The sequence below is a fragment of the Hemicordylus capensis genome, chromosome 1, assembly GCF_027244095.1.
Source record: "Hemicordylus capensis ecotype Gifberg chromosome 1, rHemCap1.1.pri, whole genome shotgun sequence".
Classification (NCBI taxonomy): Eukaryota; Metazoa; Chordata; class Lepidosauria; order Squamata; family Cordylidae; genus Hemicordylus; species Hemicordylus capensis.
The window spans coordinates 379,352,945-379,363,109 of record NC_069657.1 but is presented as its reverse complement, the minus strand read 5'-3'; the positions used below and the strand labels follow the sequence as shown (position 1 = coordinate 379,363,109).

The 10,165-nt window shown below is 44.0% G+C and overlaps 1 long non-coding RNA gene across 1 annotated transcript; it reads left to right on the top strand.

Annotated features, from left to right (window-relative positions):
* Positions 1-5,566: 5,566 nt before the first annotated feature.
* On the top strand, positions 5,567-7,973 carry LOC128346058 (uncharacterized). The gene is made up of 3 exons (XR_008316758.1): positions 5,567-5,690; positions 5,827-5,900; positions 7,207-7,973. It is a non-coding gene; the product is annotated as an uncharacterized LOC128346058 (long non-coding RNA).
* The last annotated feature ends 2,192 nt before the right edge of the window (positions 7,974-10,165 follow it).

Here is a 10,165-nt window from a genome sequence, read left to right as displayed (position 1 = left end):
GCAGAACCAGTGGGGCGAGGCCAGCTGGGGGAAAAACCAATTTAAGCCAATAGCCAAAAATGGCTTTCCAGATTCTGGCTTCGACAGGAAGCCACCCCACTTCTAATCTAAGACAAGCATTGGGAGCCGAACAAGCTACCCTCAACATACCCCTAAGGAATTTAGATTGAACCGCTTCTACCTTCCGTATGTCCGCATAAGGGCCCAACTGTGTCCCAACCAGCAACAGGACAAGGGCCTTAACCCTAAACAGTTCAAAAACCACCTGTACTGATTGTGCTCGTTTCCTGAGATGCAAGGAATAGAGTGCCGAAGCTACTTTTGGGGCGTTTTGCGTTATATCATCTCTGTGGGCATTATTGGTCTTATTTGCCTGAAGGACTGTACCAAGATATTTAAATTGCATAACCTGTTCTAATTTGTGGCCATTAAGAGTCCAAGAAAAGATTTTAGGTCTGTTTGAAAATACCATGATTTTCGTTTTATCATAGTTTAAAGTAAGGTCTTGTGTCTCACAGTATTCTACTAATGCCCGCAAGGCTCTCTTAAGGCCAATCTGAGCCTGCGAAACCAGAGTGGCAATTATGCACACCTTATGAGGACAGGCTCTTGACTGGGGCAGAAGCTGTATGCATGTGTGGTGCTGCCACGTCAGCCAGTGTGGTGAGACTGAAAACTAGGTACTTAAGAAGCCAACCTATACTGAGTCAGACCATTGGTCCTTCTAGCTCACTATTGTCTCCTTTAACTAGCAGCAGTAATTCAGGTTTTCCCAGCCCTATCTGGAGATGCCAGGGATTGAACCTAGGACTTTCTGCATGCAAAGCAGACACTCTACCACTGAGCTATGCCTCCATCCCCAGCTATTTGGGGTGATGAGAAAGAAGTGGTGTGTATGTAGTGATGGGCCATCTTTTCCATGCAGCTTACCACAATACAGCATAGTGCGCAGGACAAAATAGTTGCCATTGTTTATAATATAAGCCAGATGTAGGGGCTGCTAGAGGAGAGTGATGGAGAAAATAAAAGAGATAGGGAAATGGAACACCCACTTAAAAATTAGCAGATGATCTCTGCCCAAGAGATCTCAAAGGCTTTCTTTGAAATGCCTAGGATCAGATAGCTTGAAAGGGTTCACAGAATAGGCAGAAGCACGTGATGCAGAACCATGGTTGAAATTAAGCTTGCCTGACCCTGTTGGCTGCTTGGATAGGGTGGAACCATAGCTCAGTGGTAGAGCATCTGCTTTGCATGCAGAAGGTCCCAGGTTCAATCCCTGGCATCTCCAGGTCAGTCTGGGAAAGGCTCTTGCATGAAATTTTGGAGAGCTGCTGCCAGTCAGTCAGTAGCGGCCAGTGAAGGAAGCTCCAGCTCCAGGGGAGAGGAGGCAGCAAGAGGCACCTTTAAAAGTCAACCAACAGGTGCTTACCAGCATTAGGGCAGCACCTGCAAGAAGCTGCCTCAAGCAGCTGTGTGCTTTGCCCGGAATCCTGTGCGGGGCGGCAGCGTGGCCTTGGCCTCCGGCGCCCGGTGCTACTGCAGTAAGTGCAGACAGCACTGAATTAGATCATCTGATCTGGTATAAGGCAGCTCCCTATGTTCCTATGAGACCACCTGGGGACCATATATGACGAAGACAAATATTTATAGACCGCTTTTCAACAAAAGTACCCAAAGCAGTTTATATACATACGTACATACATACATACAGTGGCCTGCTGTTTCCAAAGGGCTCACAGTCTAAAAAAGAAACATAAGACAGACACCACGACAGCCACTGGAGGGATACTGTGCTGGGGACTGATATGGCCAGTTTCTCTCCCCCTGCTAAATAAATAGAATCACTGCTTTTAAAAGGTGCCTCTTTGCTCAGTTAGCATGAGGCTTTACAGACAGGGCTGTTACCCCAGATCTCCTTCGGAAGAGAGTGTGTGTGCGTTCACACACCAGCCAAACCTACCCCGCATTCCCTTCGAGATCCTTGGACCCACTCCACACACAAATCAGGCTTTGTCTTGTGAGTTCTAACTTCTCTCGGTGTATTTCCGGGTTTTTAAAATGCTGGTTTTAAGCTACCTTTTCTGAAAATGCTGGAGCCAATAGGGAGAGGCACTGACATAAAATCATTAGCATGATAAGAGGGGTACTCTTTTTAGAAGTGCAGATATAGCTCTTTCGAAAGCTCTCCCCCACCCTGCCAATTGGCTAGAAGGAAAACACAGAGGTATGTCATGTGAACTTGCATCAAAACTAAACCTGAAAGCAGAGGGGAGGGGCTGCTTCCCTCAATGCCACAAGTGTGATTCGAAGTGGCTTCACTCAAAATTTACCCAGCAGCATGAAGCCATGAGTGAATAACTCCCAGGGGATTCAGTTAGCAGGGGATGTGAACCACCTTCAGCTCTTTGCAGAAAGAGCAGGGTACAAATATAATAAATGAGTACACACAATTAGAAAGTAACCACTTCTTAGGTGTAGCTTTACTTGAGCAGGATCCACACAAGTTCACCTGCATCAGCCTATCCCTCCGTGCAGGGATTCAGCATTCTTCTGTGCTAGTTCTTCAGGGTGCCCCTAGAGTGGTTTGCTGTTGACCAGCATTTACTCTACAAACTTCTCCCAGCAGTTTCTGGATATAGCTTGAGAGCAGCACATATGGTAATGTCATTGCAATTATTATGAAATCATAACTATATCCTGTTTCAGTTCACAGAGAGTACTTAACTCATTTTTTTTGCCCAAGAGACTCCATATTGGGGCTTTCATTTATTTTCCAGGTCTTTAGACAGCAGCAAAAATTAGGGCATAAACCAAAAGCCACACTTTCTAATTAATCATTCTTTAAGTGCATTTGTATAATAGAATTACAATCTTTTCTAAGATGATGGATTAATGTTCATGTTCTTCCATCACTGGATAAGAAACAAGACCCAACACTGAGCATAACCAACCTTATTCTTTTGACTCTGAAGTTGAGCATGTGAAATCATTTTTAAATCGCCTCAACACAACCATCACTATCTACAGCTGCATGTACTTATGCTCTGGTTTAAATAGAAATTATGCACGCATATACACATATATCTGCATATGGATGTATGCACAATTGCACACGCACATGCATCTGAAACCAGTTCATGTGCTGGAGTATTTTTAAGCTGCAAGGCTGTGCTGGCACAGCAGCTACTGTTGGAGATTCCACACATATCTTCCCTGTCGCAGTCATTCCAAGGGCAGAGGGCTTCAGGGGAATGGAGTGGCCTAGAGCAAAACCCACAAATGGGGATGTCCAGGACTGGGAGAGAGAGAGGAGATCACAGGCCAAATCAGGTATAGTAGAAAATAGCTTATTCTGGCTTTACCTCCCTGCCCACCACACATACACACACACACACAGAGAGATTTTCAGTTCAGTTTTGGTGATGTGGCATAATTCCTCTACTAACTGGGCAAAGAGGCACTCTCATATTTAACCTGGGCTGAGCCTATTCAGCCCAAGATAGAATCCCTCCAATGGCTGATGCTGGTGTCTCCTTTGTGATGGTGGTATTTTCTTTTTCAAAATGTGACGGTTTTGGGGACAGAGAACCATTGTTACTAAGTAAACTAGTTGAAGAACTGTTTTGGATGTTGCTATGTAAACTATGTAAACAACGTAAAATTCCTGCTATGCAAACTAATTTGCAAGTCATTTTTTTAAATTGAAAAGCAGTATAAAATATTATTGTTATTGTTATTGTTAGATGATGATGGCAATTTATGATAAGAAATGCTTTATTTAAAATGAAAGCTGAAACCCTGGGACCTCAATCCAGTTGGTATATATGAATTTTGCTTTCAAAAGCACTGAGTATTTTATTGATAGTGAGGGCACATTTTAGAATCATATAATTTAATTACCTAATCACTTTAAGAATAAGGGGAAAGGAAACAAAGTATATATATGCTGTTATCACTGTGCCTGACTGCTCCCTGATGATCAGCCTCTGGAACTGGTGCCAATCTCAGTGTGTGACTGGAGAGGAAGTCGGGCACAGCGCTGCTCCACAGGAGTATGCATTGAAGCCGAACCCTTTAATTAAAGCATGCTTTTCTTTCTAATATTTCCCACAAATTCCTGGAATAAAAACATGCACATGTCCTTATCTTAAAATGCAGTGATGTTGCTGAGCTGAATTTTTATTAGTGTTGATTCATCAATGATATCTTAAAAAAAAATCTGGATATTTCTGAATGTTACTTAGTACTTTGGAGCATGATCCACCACGAAATTCGTTATGCAAGCCCCACTGAAATGAATGCAAATGGTGCAAAAGCACAGTCATGTTATAATATGGCTCCCTTTAATTTTTTATGGGATAAGGGCAGAGGTAGATTTGGGTAGACCACTTCACCAAGGTATCATTGCAGTCTGACAGTAGTCTCTTGGTGGTGTGTGTAAAATCCAAGGGAAAGAGTTGTGATATGCAAGGACAAGGCAGTGGAGTGAAATTAGGAATATTAATAGTTTAATGAAATAAATAAAGGCAAGTGCAGACTGTTTTCCCAGTGCTCTTGCTGCTGGCTGTTTGTTAGCCCACCTCTACCCCAGGACTGGAATACAAAATGAGGCTTTAACTGCAACTAAAGCCCCATTCAAAAGCTGGCCTGGATCAAGGAATGGATTAACCCCAAACACCACAGTGTCCACTGCATGGCATAGATTGTACAGGGAGTGGCCACTTAGGAGGAGACAGAACCAGAGTGAGTTCTGGCATGGCTGACTCCAGGGGTCAGGCAGGTCTGGCACCAGGGGCGTAGCAAGGTTGGAGTGGGCCCAGAGACAAGATTTTAAAATGGTGTCCCCTCACTGAAGTATAATTATATATCTCTCTCACTCACCCTAAATTGTTTTTTTAAAGGTTTTGTAAATTGTGGACGATACAAGTCATTTAATAGTACTAGAGAAAGACATGCTGTTCTGGTAGCTCCAGATCTTAACACTCACATCAATTTCAGAGGATGAATACAACTGAAGGAAGCCCGGGCGGGTGTGCGGCTGGGGGAGTCAGTCATGTGACTTGCCTCTGGGGGGCCCCCCAAGGCAGTGGGCCCCCAGACAACTATCTCCCCTTGCCCTATTATAGTTACGCCCGTCTGGCACCAGTCCATGGGCCCATGCCTATGAAACCCCAGTGCTCACCTTTGTATGCAGCTTGTTTATATGTACCCTTTAAAACTTGCCATGAGGGCTATACTATTCAGTGGGTTTGCAGCTCGTTTAGGGTTAGCTTTTACATTCAGCTTTATCTATAGCAACTCACTCCACATCAATTATAAACGCACAGGGCTTTTTGAAGTGGAAGCAATTATTGAATGGCATGAACTACTGGAGCCTATGTTCAAATGTGTTGAAGTATAGAATTACTGTGTTAATGCAACTGCTTTCTCATGATTCTGTAGAGCATGTTAAGTTCATACAGCTGGTGCAGAAACATTTAAGCTTGCACCCTTTAAGACTTGTTTGGAAATAGCTTCATTTGGCCATGCAGCATTTTCATTGGTGCTAGCCCAGATATCTGGAGGACCGGGGGTGGGGGGTAGAGATTAGTATGCTTTATTCTAAAGGTCTATAGGAGGGAATGTTGGCTCCATAAAAATTTGCATGCATAAAGTTCCAGCTTGTTGATCTCATATAGAAGAATAATCAGGTTTGAATTTCTTTGTGTTTGATTGATGGGGTAGTTTTTGTGAGGTTATTCATCTAAGGAAGATTTTGTTTGCATTTCCAAGACATTTGTTCTAGTATGTAAATAGTTATTTACACAACTTGCTACTGTTTTGTAGAACCATTATGAGTATGCCACTGTGCAACAGAGGATTATGAGTATGCTACTGCACAACAGAGGACTGGAATTGCAGTAAGTTTCAAAGGACTTATTTTCTGTATTCTCACGGTTTACTTCTGTATCATTTAGGCTGTTATATGCTAATGTGGTTATTATGCTCTACATGGGTTTTAATATAGCTACTCCATTCAGCAGATAGATGGGCTGTGTATTTTGTTCATGGGAACAACTTCATTTTTCCCCATATGTTGACCATATAGGTTTTTAGGCTGCAGTTCTACTAAGGGTATTTCAGCTTTGTTTCACTTTCCTTTTTTCATCACTACCGCTGTTTTGTGTGCTTTGTGTGCAGCCCGTTTGTTTTTCTGCTACCTTTGTATGGCGGCAGCAGCGCAACACTCTCAGCTGAGAGAGTCACTCCGTTATTGTCCATCTCTCATTCTCCCCACTCACAAATGTTCATCCACCTGATATGTTTGTCATGAACATAACATAAACATAAGAACAGCCTTGCTGGATCAGGCCCAAGGGCCATCTAGTCCAGCATCCTGTTTCTCACAGTGGCCCACCAGATGCTGCTGGAAGCCACAGGCTGGAGTTGAGGACATGTCCTCTCTCCTGCCATTACTCCCCTGGAACTGGTTCTCAGAGCCATCCTGCCTTTGAGACTGGAGGTGGCCCACAGCCCTCCGACTAGTAGCCAGAAAGTCCATTTGCAGGGGTGGAGGGCAGGAGGAGATGAAGACAGAGCAATTTGCTCAGCTGAGTGAGTTGCTCTGTTATCACATCTGTCTCTGGTGGCGCCGCTAAAGAAGGAGCATTTGTTGCTGCCGCCACCTACCACTGCCTGTTAAGTCCTCCCTTCGGCCCTGGCAAACTCACCAGCCAGTGATGGAGCAACAGATGTTACTTCTTCAGTGGTAGCACCGTTTTAGATTTTCCAGATGTCCTACTCCCTGATGTATGTCAATGTGCTGGAGCACCTGGGAAATGGCACTGCCACTCTAGCTGCAAGCACCAGTGCTGAAGCTTACCAGGCAGGTAGTGTAAGCCTGGAATGCAATCACAGGAACCTAGGAAGCTGCCATATACTGAGTCAGACCATTGGTCTATCTAGCTCAGTATTGTCTACACAGACTGGCAGCGGCTTCTCCAAGGTTGCAGGCAGGAATCTCTCTCTCCTATCTTGGAGAGGCCAGGGAAGGAAGTTGGAGCCTAGATGCTCTTCCCAGAGCGACTCCATCCCCTAAGGGGAATATCTTACAGTGCTCACACTTCTAGTCTCCTTTTTGTATGCAACCAGGGCAGATCCTGCTTAGCTTAGGTGGACAAGTCATGCTTTCTACCACAAGACCAGCTCTCTTCCCCTTGTTAACAGGTCGTGGGGTGCTTAGTGCACTATCGGAGGCCTAGCACAGGGCTTTGCCTCAGGGACCACCATAACCTAGCACCAAACCTGCAAGCTTCTGAAAGAGAAAATAGTGACTATGGAGAAAACAGAATGCTGTGGGGGAGAGAATGACTGTTAGAGGCCTGAGTGAGTGAGGAACCGATACATCAGCCGCAAAGAGAGAAGGAGTTCTGTCTGAGAAGCAAGAGGGAAGGTTCTGCTGGAACGGAGGTAGATCTCCACCTTTTGAGCCTGCAGGAGACTGGGAGATCCAGTCGCTGCACAGAGACTGACCTTAGGAGACGTCATCTAAGCAGGAAATTGTCAGCCAAGTCTCCTGCCTCTGAGGTGCCTGCCATCAGAGGGGGGACGCCAGCAGCAGCCGCTGTGCCAAGACTGTGAACCAGCTGTGTTTGTGTCTGTGACTGTGTACTTAAAGAGAGGGTTGAAAAATAAGAAATATATGGACAATGGGATGATAGTGTCTGTTATCTGCCAAATGTATGATATGTGTTTGTTATATCAGAAGGTTCATTACCAACAAAAGTACATGTGATATTCCTGGGGTATACTTTATTTGTTCTTTAGCAACTGATTTTCCATATTAGTGGTTATTTACCCCAATTCTGACTTCTTAGTCCCCAGAGAAATCTATTGCCTTTTGCAAAAGTTCCAAAAGGTCCACTCTTTTGATTGGTTGAGATCTATAAGGTTTGAACACCCACCTGAGGAGGTACCATAAAGTAAAGCTCACAGAGATAGAAACAGAAAGAATGTGAAGGGCATTATTAGGGACTGTTTTCCAGCTTTGGGTCTTCCTTCTCCTTGAGGTCCCTAAAAACTCAGACCTGACTATCATAGCAGTGGTTCATTTTGATGTTAATAGTTAATATATTATTCGTCAGACACTCTAAAGATTCTAGAGCTAATGCTTCTGGTTAACCTTACTTCAGTCATTTAATAAGTTGGATTTGCACTGTCTTAATGGAGCGGTTCACACTGATTTTCCCGCAGAGTTTACACACTGGGTGGGAGCTAGACCTTCCTTAATTGACTATGTGGCTAGTTCTCGTGGTTTGGCCTCAGCTGTTAGGAATTTTCAAGTTGTTAATCGAACAGAGAGCGATCATTTCCCCCTGCTTCTGAATATTGGTTGGAAAGGCCTTGTTAGGTTAGACTGCAGACAAGACCTTTGCAGGAATGATGGACCTATACTCCAGTGAGTGAGATGGTCTCCTTTCCTGCTTAACCAAGTAAGCTTGTTCCTAAATTCTCAGGATGCCATCTCTCTGCGAGATGCCCTAGTTGGGAAAGGATTACAGATTTCCTCTCCAGCTATCTTAGATCTTTATGATAGCCTAATTAGCTTCCTTTCACCCATGCTCACCAACTCCTGTCCACCAGCTAGTCAGCGCCATAAAACCTCCTCCCGCCCATGGTTTGATTCTGAGTGTTGCGCTGCCAAGAAGGCCCTCATTCAGGCCTTTAAATCCCATGCTGAAGGTGCCTCTGCATTCAGCTCGCAGGATTTACTTAATCTGAGGCATCAATATAAGAAATTGTTGAAATCTAAGAAATTTCAATTTACTAGAGAAAAATGGTCTGAACTAATTGATGCGGCTAAATCAAGGAATCAAACAAGGTTCTGGCGACTGATCTCTTCTCCTCAAGTGAGAGCTCCCTCCTCACCGACCTTTATTGTTCCCGTGGAATCATGGGAGCGTCATTTCCACAAACTCTACAGTCAAACTGATCCCACGGAAGCTAAGTTAGAATTAAATACCTCTGACCTTTCCTATTGGAACCCAGTTACATGTTCAGAAATTGAGGCCCTTGTCAAACAAACTAAACCTGGTAAAGCTCCCGGGATCGACCGCATCATTATTGAGATTATACGCACTAATTTAGAATGGTGGGCCCCTGTTCTTGCGTCATTATTCTCATTTATCGATAACACTGTGAAAATTCCTCAGGATTGGGTGGTTGCTTTAATTATCCCTATTTATAAAAAAGGAAGCAGACAAGATCCCGCAAATTATCGCCCAATTAGCCTCTTGAGCATTATTTCTAAATTATATGCGAAACATCTCCTGACAAAACTGGCTGACTGGATTGATGCCTATAACATCCTGGCTCCTGAACAAGCCGGATTTCGCGAAGGCCGATCGACCATTGAGCAGGCTTTTATACTCCAACACCTGGCTGAGAAATATACTTGCAAACCTGGCTCGGCCCTCTATGCGGCATTTATTGACTTAAAATCTGCTTTTGATTCCATCTCTAGGGGCCGCCTTTGGGCTAAGTTGAGGGATTTATCCATAGATAAGCGTCTCCTATTATTAATTTATAAGCTACATGAAAATACATCCCTAAGAGTTCGTTGTAGTGCATGGGGTCACTTATCTGCTGAAATCCCCACACATAGAGGAGTCAGACAAGGGTGTATTTTAGCCCCTATTTTGTTTAACATCTATATTAACTCCATAGTAACTTATATGAATGCTCCTTCTATTCATCCGCCCAAACTGGCTAATAAACATATATCAATTCTGCTGTATGCCGATGACATGGTTCTCCTATCACTGACTCCAGTCGGCCTAAGGCGGGCACTTGCATCACTTAGCTTTTTTTGTGCAGAGGAGGCCATTGAGGTAAACTACCAGAAAACTAAAGTACTGGTATTTGCCAAACGCCCCAAGCCCCATGTATGGAAAATAAATGGCCAATTAATAGAACAAGTTAAAATATTTAAATACCTTGGCATAGTCTTCCATGCTTCGGGAGGCCGTCAGGCCCACCTGAACTACACTATACAGAAAGCCCAACATTCGGCCAACTCAATTAGATCTTTTTATTTCACTAAGGGCACTGCATATATACCTGCTGCTATTAAACTCTTTGCAGCTAAAGTACACCCACAGCTTACGTATGGTGCACAATTGGGCCC